The sequence below is a fragment of the Tympanuchus pallidicinctus genome, unplaced genomic scaffold, assembly GCF_026119805.1.
Source record: "Tympanuchus pallidicinctus isolate F22 unplaced genomic scaffold, pur_lepc_1.0 scaffold3, whole genome shotgun sequence".
NCBI lineage: Eukaryota > Metazoa > Chordata > Aves > Galliformes > Phasianidae > Tympanuchus > Tympanuchus pallidicinctus.
This window is the reverse complement of record NW_026294747.1, coordinates 106,289,750-106,301,202: the sequence shown is the minus strand read 5'-3', so window position 1 is coordinate 106,301,202 and position 11,453 is coordinate 106,289,750. Positions and strand designations below refer to the sequence as shown.

Genomic DNA, 11,453 nt, shown 5'->3' with positions numbered 1-11,453 from the left:
TAGGAAGTGGTATTATTCCATACTCCAGCATAGAGAAAAAGGAAAAAATGACCAAATAGATTTCCTGAATAATGTTAGCTTTGAAAATGTTGCCTAAGATCACAGTACCATTTTCCAGTCACCAGCTTACCATCCTGTATACCAGTGCTGTCTCAATTGGTTTCATGTATAAGTTTTATTGTTTTATTTTTTAAAACTCCATTCTTTTCTGGTTGCTGAGCAAAGTTTCTAAGTTGGAACACAGTACCAGAGTGGGAAAATGGGTTGTGAAAGCAACAAAATGTCTTTCTAAGTGTACTTGTTTAAAGACAATCTAGAAAAACCAAAGAAAACAACAACAAAACAAACAACCTTTATATTAAAATTAAAAAGTAAGTAAATGAAATTTTCATTCTCGTACGAATCTCAGTTCCAACATATTTTTCACTGGGGAAAAAAGTTCTTCAGAAATTTTCCTATCATCTGTCTCCAGGGAATGCATTGTTCATATGCTCTTTCCCAAAAGAGTTCCCAAATTGTCTTCAGTACTCTGACTTGGAGTATCTCATGTGAGAAAAAGGGTTCAAAAAATAAAAGACAAAAGCCCGGAATGAGCCTTTTGTGTTGTAGACTGCAGGAGAGCTGATATTAGTTCTTTCCCCATCCAATTTGTTCTTTGTCATACTCCTGGCTAACTTCACAGAGAAGAGTGGAAAAATATACTTTGAGCCCTTCTGCTGTACAAGCTCATAGATGCATAGACACATACATATCTCTCCTTATTCATGACTGCTCTTTTGAAGAATGTTGGGTTTGGTTTTTTTCTGCCTTCTATTCTAGGAATAGCTCCGAGAGAAATAGTTTCACTTCAGTGTCTAAGGTCATCAACCAAACTCTTAGATTTTATTTGTACAGAACGACTGTGGTTTTAGATTTTAGATCTCTGTTGAAGGATCTGAGTTATTTGATGTCTTTAGAAGAGATGAGGAAGGAAAATTATACACAATATTAAAGAAAAGTTGACTGGAAATCTGTGGCTGAAGGAGTCCAGCCTCAAGATAATATTTCAGTTTGTGCTTAAATTCAAGTGCAAGTCTGTCTGTATCAGCAAAACTGGGGATGCCATCCTTAATTCTAAATACACACTTTGCTGCTTCATATCCTGAACTTTGAAATCAGTTGAAGGAGTACAGGAGTAGTACTGACATGAAAAGGAAAGTTCAGCCATGAGTATGTTTGCACAAATCCGCTCATTCTACAGAGCACATAAACTCAGATTTGTTGGTGCAATCCCATGTCCTTTGCAGTGGGAGAGATTGAATCCCCTTTGCAATGAATGAATAACTAATTAAGAACCAGCCTTTGGAATAATCCTCTCTTCTGGCTCATATGAAGCTAATGCCATCCGTTTGTCCTGGATGGAGCGTCACAACCAAATACACCTCCCTTCCAGCCCCAGCCAAGGCTTTCTTTATAAGAAGTGAAAGAATATACATGGAGAAACGAATGTGAATGTGGTGTTGTTTCCCACAGGAAGCAGAACATTTGTTTGAAAATCCAAAGAGAAGTTTACAGCTGCTTGGCAAAAATCCTGATTTCACTATCAGAATTTTTTTTACCACTTTTTGCTGACAGAAAGAAGTGTCTTTTGTCAGGACATGACTGTCCTCAAAGTAGTCTGAGATAAAGCAGGAAGAAGGCAAAGGAATTAGACATAGAGCTGGTTAGAACATTTTTTTAGTGTTTTCCTCATTAAAAATGTTGGTCTGCCCAAACAAGAACATTTTATAGAAATAGTTCATCTTGATCAACTTGACACGAAGCCCTTTAAGACAGCCTTTCTTCTGGACTAATACAAGATGTCCAATTTGGGCATATTTGGGCATATTATCATGATGTTTTTGTCTTTTCCACTCCAAATGGACATTTTTACAAAAAAAAATGAGTTTATTAAAATACATATTTTTCAAATATAAATGACAGTAATTAAAATTAGTTGCTTTGGTATTACTAAAATAGAAATATTTAATTGGTTTGAAAGAGTTCGGAAAACTTCAGTTGGATTTTTTCGAGTGGGGAATGGAAAAGTTTTAATAAGACTTTAGGAAATATGAGAAATTTAGGAAAAATAATCAAAGGCTTTAATATATATTGAAAGTTTGGTTTCTACAGAGAAAACTGACAATGCCATTTGACTCATTGGGGTACATACAGAAGATTGTCTTTGAAAACCAGTTTCTGAGTCCTTTGAAAAACCATCACAGAAGGAATTTTTAGTATATTCTCTAAATTATTCTCATGGTAATGATAAAATGCTACATCTTCTCTGTGGCAAAAACATTAGGGTACAGTGTATGACTTAATTAAAAAGCTCTGGAGGAAAAAAAGTAACACTGGCTTATTGCTATCAGCCTCTTTAATTTGTTCTCTGTTTTGTACAGCGGTGCATGGAATATTCAGAAAATAATGGTAAAACAGGTGCAGATAAATTACTAATCCAGACTGGCAATAATTTTCCTCTTAAAAAGACTGAGATTTCACTAAGAAGAGTATAATTATTTTGTGAGGGTAAGATTTCTTCCATTTTTGCACTGAATTAATTATACTGTAGCCTCCAAGGTGCTATTTATTTGGATTCCTGCATGGTTTCTAACTCCTCTCCAGGAGCTCTTGCAGAGCTCCAGGTTGGATTACTAGATTTTCCTTTGGTCTTGTTTTTTCTAGTCTTAGTATTGGTTTGATTAACCTACTTGACTGTACTGTCATGATCTGTGTGTTTCGTAGATCCCAATTGATACGAATGTTGAACTTCCGCCCTACGTGGAAGGAGAAATTATGAAGACTTTTCTGGTCAAGATTTCTGATTGAAGGGCTGTTTGATGGCACCTTTTGACTCACAAGTGCTGCCTTCTGAGTTTGCAGCATGAGTTTACTGACATGTTTCAGCCCTGTTGAGGACTCACTGAAGATAACTCTAGAGAATATACAATATTAATGAGTAAAGTGGTATACGTGCCTCAATATATGGGTATATACGTGTCAGGTTAATAGAATCCTTATTTTACAGGGTGTGCAGTGTAGAGACAAAGTCAGATTATGCTTTCCAAGTATTTAGTGGAAGTCATTGGCTGAGGAAATAAGACCTGCCCATATGGTGGTATGCTCAGTATTCACATCTCTGATGTTCTGGCAGCATGCAAAGTGGCCTTGCACTTTCAAATCTGTCCCAGGTGAAATGGCATAGCCTGTAGCAGTTGCATGTTTGGTCACACTGTGCTGCTGAAAGTGGCTTTTCAAGGTTGGATTTGTGGGTCGTCATGCTGCTTGTTTACTTTTATTCAAGTCTGATGAGAGCAGCTTTGTAAGCTTTGGCCGTGTTGTTATTTTCATTAGTTTTCAAGTGCTGAGTTTGTTTTTGCTAGCTTGCCTGTTTGTTCTAAAAGTCTTGTTTGTTCTTGGGATTGATGTTTGAGAGCACTCTGCCATTTCCAAGAGTCGTGATGGCACCAGGAATTTTTATTGCTCTGATGAACCCTATGGCTGCCACCATCCCCTGGCAATTGACTGACAATTCCACAGAGCAGGCTAGCTTCCAGGGATACCAGGACCTTAATGGGAGATGCTGTAGTCTAGCCACACTACGGCAGCTCCACTTTAGATGCTTCAGGGACCTCCTCCCAGGGTATGTCAACCCCACACAGAAAGGTTTCCCAGGGGTTTTATGTTTGCATACAACCTTGTGTGCAGCCATGTTTGCCTGTGGCATTGGCTGGGCAGCAGTGCACACAGCACGTCTCTTTGGCCCTAAAATCTGTGCCGTGTCAATGTCCTGCATCATAGCTTTAAGAAAAAAGGCAGAGATGCAAATTTTCCTGAGCATGTCTATTCTTGAAAACACTTATGTGGCACAGTGTAAAGTGTATTTTGAAAAACAGGTTTCTTTTTGGTGTGAGTGGGTGGGGATTATGATAATATCAGCTCAGGTTACGCAAATGTTTGCCCTCTCTCTATTAGCAATAAGGAAGACTGCAATGGATTGTCAGAGCGGTTGACCTGATATGGGAGAGCTTGCTGGAGAGCCTCACCTAACTGTTTTCTGGCTTCCGAGTGGGTGTTAGAGCGTGCAGTATCCATACTGGCACAGGTAAGCCCTGTTTACTTTCCTTCATTCTTTTTTAAAGCAGTGTTTGTAATGAAAGCTTCCACCAGTTAAGCTCTGCTGGCAAAAGGGTGATGCCAATGGAAGCATTTTTGGAAGACAAAATTCATTTTCTGTTATTCAGCTGTGTGCAAATGCATCTAATAGAGAGGGAGGCATAATTCTGTCTTGTAGTGGACTAGCCCACCTTTGTGGGATGTTGCCATTGCCAGTAGCTGAAGATTGAAGCTTGTGTCATTAAGTAATTAAATATACAACGTTTAATTATATTGGTATCCAAGATATTGAGCCATGTAGTTTTACTGGTCTGTATAAAGTCAGAATAAGTTATGGACTTACTGACTACACAGTTTGTTTTCTCAGACATTGAGGTAGGATTAACAATTGTTTAAATGCCATGCCTGTTTGCATAAAGGACAACAAATCTGGCCTACAACAGCTTACATATATTTAACAGTCCCATGCCTACCTGTCCATGGCATACTTTTATCAACGCAGGTAAGCAAACACTGGCCCTCAGTGTGTCCTGTGTCTGGTCACAGATAGGGAATATCAGTGTTCCTGATGGCTAGCAGCATCTGCTGTGGACAAAACCCAAATCAAGTTCTCAGTGTGCAGGTTGGTGGTTGTTTTTGTTTGTTTTTGCAGGCTCACATGTGGACCCAAAGTAGCTCTCCGATAAATTAGGAGTAATTTTGAGCAAAGCATGTCCACTTGCATACGAATGTAAAACCAGTTGAAACTTGTCCTGAAGAGAATATGCTTAAACGTTCATCAGAGCAATTTCTGTGAACATATGGTGTCTCTTGCCTGAGATGTCCTGCTTGCATCCAAGGCCAAGATTGGCCTCATCTGATTTCTTTTCTCCTCTGCTGGTGTGTACAAAGTTCTGGCTTCCCACTGAGATCAGGGAGGCAGCTTGTGGACTAACCCAATGCTATCCAAAGCTGTCTCAATATCAAGTGTGGCAGAATTGGGTATAAGTAGCTGCAACCAAGCAGAATCAGTGTCTATCATGGTAAAATGCTGCTAAGACACTAGTGAAATACATACTCATCGTATCATCAGTACAGGCTTTTTGAACAGTGTTAATCAAATAAGTAAATCTGAGCTCATGTGTAAGAGTGGAGAAAGGATACAAAAGCTGGTGAGAACCAGATCCTGGCTTGAACTGTATTGTTTTAAATATCAGTGAATGCAAAATTAGTTTGCACTGATGCTGTTCTTTGAAAAGAGCCTAGTAAGAATGACACTGCAATGGCCAATGCAGTTAGCTAGTGGTATATCCTTTATGGCTTAAAGATCCTAGTTTTATCAAGAAAAAATAAAATAAAATAATAATAAAGAAAGAAAGAAAGAACACTGTTCTAAATTCCACTTCTACAAATTTAGCCTTGTCCTTAAGAGTCAAATTATTTCTGGCTCTAACAGTGCTGAAAATAAAAATAGCAGGTCATTTAACTCTTCTGGGATATTTGTCTGCAACTCCCTTGAAACCAGTGAAAATAGAAAGATATCTACAATTTATATATTCCCCGTTTCTACATAGAATTTGCAGTCATGCTGATGTGAGGAGGAAGGGAGCATCACTCTTCCCATCCCACCAACGTGTGGTGGTTATGCAAGATTAGAGGAATTAAAACAACAACATGGGTTTGTTTTTTCATAAAATGAACTAGGTGAACTGCACACACAGAGAATTATCTATTGATCAGAGGGCTGAGCCCAAACGTATTTTCAGACATTAAAGAAAACAGTGCTTTACAGGCTTACTCATTCTGAGTGCTTATGTCATTCAAGAGATTCGCCATCCCGCCTGCCTTGCAGCATTTTTTGCTAGCCAGTGCATCCAAGCCAAGAAAATTGTTTCATAATCCTTTTTGTTGCAGAGGAAGGAAAGGAGCCTGGAGGGCAAGAAGTTGGGACTAAAAGCAAATGAAATATGACATTTTCAAAGAGGCCTACATATGGTCAGGGCTTGCACGTGCTTTATTCCGATGTGACAAGTTGTCCCATGGTTTTCCACACCTTCCCTCTTGCTGGTGCAGGGTGCCTCTGGAAGAGTACTGAGACCAGCCCATGGGGCAGGGCAGTGTGTTCTCCCAGCTCTGCACCAGGTCAGGGAGAGGTTGAGGAGTGGGCAGCATTGGTGAGCTGCAGAATGAGCTGCCACTCCAGGTACTTGCTGCTATTTGAAATCCCACCCTCTTTCACCTACTTCATGGTCTGGTGCAGAGGGAGGAGGGTTTGGATTTTAATTCCTTGTAGTGTGATCTGAAAGGTTGAGAAAAAACTGAAGCACTTGCATATTAAATCTAATGGTGCTCACAGAGGCACCGTAGGAATGAGGAATTATTTCTGCATTTAAAATTTGCCTCCCCAGCAGCACATTCCCCAGAGGGCAGACTGTGCCTTTGTGGTTAAGGTAGCATTAGGGCTTCTAGGAATGCCTGAAATAATTCTCAGGGTAGGTGAAGATGGTCTGGCAGTGCTTTTGTGTGGCCCCTGAAAGCATTCTCAGGGATGCACATTGCTGAGCTATTGTGGTACTTGAGTTTCAGCAGCATGCTGAGGTGTGGCAACTGAACACCAGGCAGGAGCACCAAAAAGCAGGAGCTAATTGTATTGGTGCAAAGCTGTTGTTTTGTGGACCCACTGGTGAACAACTAAAGGCTTGGTGGCCTTAATTAGTCCCCAGCACCCATGCAGAATGATGGCATAAGGCCAGACAGAGATCTGTCCATACTTTCCATGTCACAGGAAAGCTGCTTGCGTGCTGCTGGTGGCTGTTGGCCACTCTCCGAAGCTGGGGAATCCAGAAGATTATCCTGAGATGATATAGCTGCCCATGTCTCACCAGAGATATGCTTGGATGTCCTTTCCAGTGCTAACGGAGGAAACAGTGTTTTTGCCAAGCGTCTGATCTACTGTTCCAGTTAATCCATGTTAAGATCCTTTGGAGAGAAAACCCTCAATTCATGGATGTGGGCTCATTATTTGGGATCCAGTTGTGTTTTCTTTTACATAGACCAGTGGCAATTTGGCCATTTCTATCCATAAAAACAGGGTCATACTGTTTGTATTCCATGTCAGTTGAAATAAAAATGATGTGTGACTATATATCTGCCAGAGCTTAAAGCAATAAAAAAGAATTACTGACGTTCTAGCAATCTAATAGACAAACAATCATCTGCAATTTGTTTTAGGGAAATGAGACAATTTCCCTTTTTGCTATTAACTGTGCTGTACTGGTTCCCACTAGGTCTGTTCAGGGGACTGTTCATCTTGCTCATGTAACTGGATTTGGTATAAAATTAAGGTACTTCATGTAGTACTTCTGCAGAATGAAGAGGACTCTCAGTTAGATCAAAATTGTTGTATAAAAGCCCAGCAATTGGGTGACCTAACCAGTTTCTATTTCATTCCAGTATTTGCGAAAATCACTTAGTGATTCATCTCTCATTTCCCGTGGGAAAAAGCTGGAAAGCCAACTGATTGCCACACCTATCTGTTAGCTATTTCATGCTAGGTAGCACAAGAAACACCATTCATTCTGTAGGTGTGTGTGATTCTGCTTCATCCTGATCTGAAAAGCAGCATCCCCTTCCCTTGTTTTCATGGCATCAAGCACAGGCCCAAAGCTGTGGTTGTTTTCCTTGTGATCACTCACGTGGAAGAACCAGAGACATTCTGTGGTCAGAATATCAAATTCGGTGTCCTTCATCATGCCTGGTTGTTTGCAATGCAAATGGAAGGCTTTGTCTCACATAGTACCATATCCATGGTAACCAAATGAAGACAAGTTTGCATTACTTCCTTAGTAAAGTGCAATCCTTCCCTTGGCACATGTGCCAATGAGGCATAGAGAGTTAAAGGGACAGCAATATATTTCTTGGAAATGGAAGCAATCAAAACAACTTCTGGCTTTTTTTTTTTCCCCCCTTTATTTCAGTTATCACTGTCCTTGCTCTTCTACCCTTGCTTTCCCATCCTGTCATTTTCTAGAATTCCTGTTGCTAAAAACTAGACTAGTCCTGATTTCTGCTTTCCCTTTGCCCAGAGGCTAAGCAAACAGTCATCTATCCAAACTGTCAACTTAAACACCGCTTTCTTGGCAATCAGCCTCCCTTTGCCCTTCCTAGTATCTTAAAATAAATAAATAAGTACATAAAGGAGGTGGAAAGCCAAGCCAAGAGCACCAATTTGTGTCCTCGGTTTTTCAGACCTTGGGTTCGTGGCAGAGCAGAGACACAGAAGCACCAGCCTGCAACTATTCCATAATACTAACAGCTGGATCAAGCTATACAGGTTGGAGCTTATCAGTTTTTTTGTTGTTGTCATACCCGTTAAAAAATTTAAAGTCTCTTTTTCCCCTCTTCTGATCTGTCAGATATGTGGGAGAAATACATTTATATTTTATTTGCTGGTTTAAATTCCAGTTAAAAGAGCTTGAGGTAAAGGGCTTTGATATTTTCAAAGCCTCACAGACTGTCTCTTTTGACCAGCCAGGAAACATTTTTAGCAAAGGGACCAGATTCAAGCTGAGTGTACTGCAAAATTGTTGCTATTGTTACTGCTTTCACTGTTGTTGTTGTTTTGCTGCCTTGCCTGTGACAACCTGTGCACTGATTTTATGTACTTTCCCTTATGTAGCTGGGAGGCTCAAAATACAGCTCGCTCCCTGTTCAGTTCTACATTGTTTTAAGCAGAAATAGTTCTGGCTTATGATAATGCTTGTTATTTAGCATTATCTGTTGTTTTTCGTCTCAATCAAGAGTGAGCTTACATTGTGATTAAAATGCAACATGATGATAAAATTGACATCCAGTGCAGGTATTCACGATGAGCAACACTGATAGTACCAGCACTTCTACTTTGAAAGGAGCAGAGCAAGTTTCAGTTGTGGCCTCTGAGCAGGAATTTTACCAAAAGCTTCACAGAGACAGAAATGTACCCAAATTTGTATTTACCAACGTAGGAGGGGGCTTGAAGTGTTATTACAGCTTTCCCTAGCTGGAGCACTTTCAAAAAAGATTAATTCTCTGGAGTCAGTTCATTTAAGGGTATTTTACGTATGAGTTCTCACATGGGTGTTCCAGGGGTACTTTGAATACCAGTGTGTCCTTCCTTGCTTTCAATGCAAATGACAGGCATGTTGAAGAGATAAAACAAATGACTGTCTTCCTGCACCAACTAGGATTTTGCTGCAGTTAACAGCTCACAGGTTAATGGGCAGAGAAAAGGGGACCTCAACTTCATTTAGCTCCCCAAGGTCAGGGCTCAAGTTTGATGCTGAAAATACTTTTGTCATCTTCATTTATTTCTGAGTAAAACATAGGGAAGATGAGAGCCTTCAGTCTTCAAGCAGTGATTTGTCCCCAAAAATGGCAACTGAAAGTAGTAATACTGCAGATCAGATGTTATCCTGTTCCTGCCTGAGAGCACTGCAACAACCTCATTTCTCTTCTTGTTTACTGAAGCAGAGATGGGCAGATAGATAACATAAGCTTTATTTTTCTTCTCAGTAGAGCTGCCATAAAAAGTATAGCTGAGCCTGATTGCCAAACACATCTATATCATATAAAAGATTGGGACAGTAGTAAAAGTGATCTCTGTTGTTTGTCTTGCCTTGCCTTGCCTTGCCCAGCATTGTCTTGCCCTGCCCTGCCTTGTCTTGCCCTGTCTTGCCTTGAAAGGAAACTGTAAATATTAATTCATATAATCAATAATACAGACACTTCACATCCTAGATGTGGAAAAAGCCTTCTTTATTTTTCTGTACATTTTGTGTGGCAAAAGCTTACTTACTGTTAAGCTGCCAAGCCCAAAAAGCTTGTAAGTATGCTCAAATAATTTTCTGAACAGACATGGAATGTCTTGGACACTTGAAGACATTCTTAACTAAAGTATTTGAGATTTTCTGCTTCCTCTCAATTCATGTCCCTGTAACTACATGTTTAGTTGCCTATTTGTCAGTATTAAAGTTAACCATTGGCTCTCTACTCAAGAATTGATGCACCTGCACATGGATCTGTTTGCATTCATAACCATCTAAAGAAAGTGGATAAATATTAAAATAGTATGAGTAGTCACTCAGCAAGTGGAAAAGGAAAAAGAAATATTAATAGCACTATCCAGTACATGTCATACAGTGTGAGGAATATGGTGTGAAGCTGATGAAGTTCAAGATCCTGTTTCAGTGAAACAAACACACTTTACCGTGGCTGGTGGCAAGGAGAATGGTTCTGTTAAATTCTGGCAATCGAAGTGAGACAAATCTGTCTGGGAACCTGCCATAAACTGTTTATGTGTTTTTCAGTTTTTAGAAGCTTTTTATTTCATACGTTCTGTGGTTAAGAGCTGATATAAATTGCTCGCTGATGCAGATTCCTCAGTTTCTACCTTGAAATCTCGTTGTAGAGGAGGGGAAAAAGGGGGGAAAAAAAAAAGATTTCCAAGATGTTCTCAGTGTGTTATCAAATGAACAAAACACACAGGACATGGAAACCAGCCAGTCATTCATTCCATCGACAGATTTGCAGAGCTAAATTTGCTTCTGGAGAGCAGTTAGAAATTAAAACACACAGATGATGAGTGGTACTGGCACCCAAACTGTGATCAAGAGGACACTCTTGTCTGAAAAGATGTACCCTATCAGATTAATCATTATGTGTTAATTAATTTGAAATCAAAAGGATGTCTTCTTCTGTCTATGCACAGGAAATTAATGGTGATAACACTAATTAAATGTAATGGAAGTTACCTCTGTACTTCCCACATCTGGGGCCAAACTCTTTATTGTCTCTCATGTTGTGTCATTTACAGTTGAATCCCATTGTAGCATCTTACTCTCGTTGTGTCCTGCTGTAAATGGCTGTGCAAGTCATCAGGCAATGGAGAATCAGGCCAATGGATTACTCAGCTGGGAAATGAACTAATTTCAATTAAACTAGCTCTAAACTTTGACTTCTAGCCCTGGGAAGGTGTGTTGCTGCATCTCCTCTTCTGTGAGGCATACTAACATAAATAAATGGTTCTTCTGCTTCATTATTTCCCCTGTAGTCTACAAAAGCAGTACTGTCTTTTCTGTGCAATCCTTCTGCTGTCCTGGCGTTTCCCTGGCAGCCTCTCTGGCAGGTGGGAAGCTCCATTTCCTGTGGAGGAGCCTGAGGTGCCCAAAAGATATTGAGGGAATTTCATTTTTTCCTGCTGCAGGTACTGATTTGGTACGGGGGTACAGGGTATATGATGACTTCTCTGAACCATTTCCTGAGGCAGGGCAAGGCTTCCTCTTAACATAGTTGACTTGGGTGAT

The 11,453-nt window shown here is 40.0% G+C and overlaps 1 protein-coding gene across 6 annotated transcripts in view; it reads left to right on the top strand.

Moving 5' to 3' along the window:
• Window positions 1–3,780: 3,780 nt before the first annotated feature.
• ITPRID1 (ITPR interacting domain containing 1) overlaps window positions 3,781–11,453 on the top strand; it is a 49,441-nt gene continuing 41,768 nt past the window's right edge. For 3 of the 6 annotated variants that reach the window (XM_052692629.1, XM_052692630.1, XM_052692624.1), the window contains exons 1-2: window positions 3,782–4,123; window positions 8,362–8,446. The gene's annotated coding sequence lies outside the window, so the exon portion shown is untranslated. Of the gene's footprint in view, window positions 4,124–8,361; window positions 8,447–11,453 lie in introns of all 6 variants that reach the window. The other 3 variants (XM_052692626.1, XM_052692625.1, XM_052692628.1) reach the window with 3 other exon arrangements.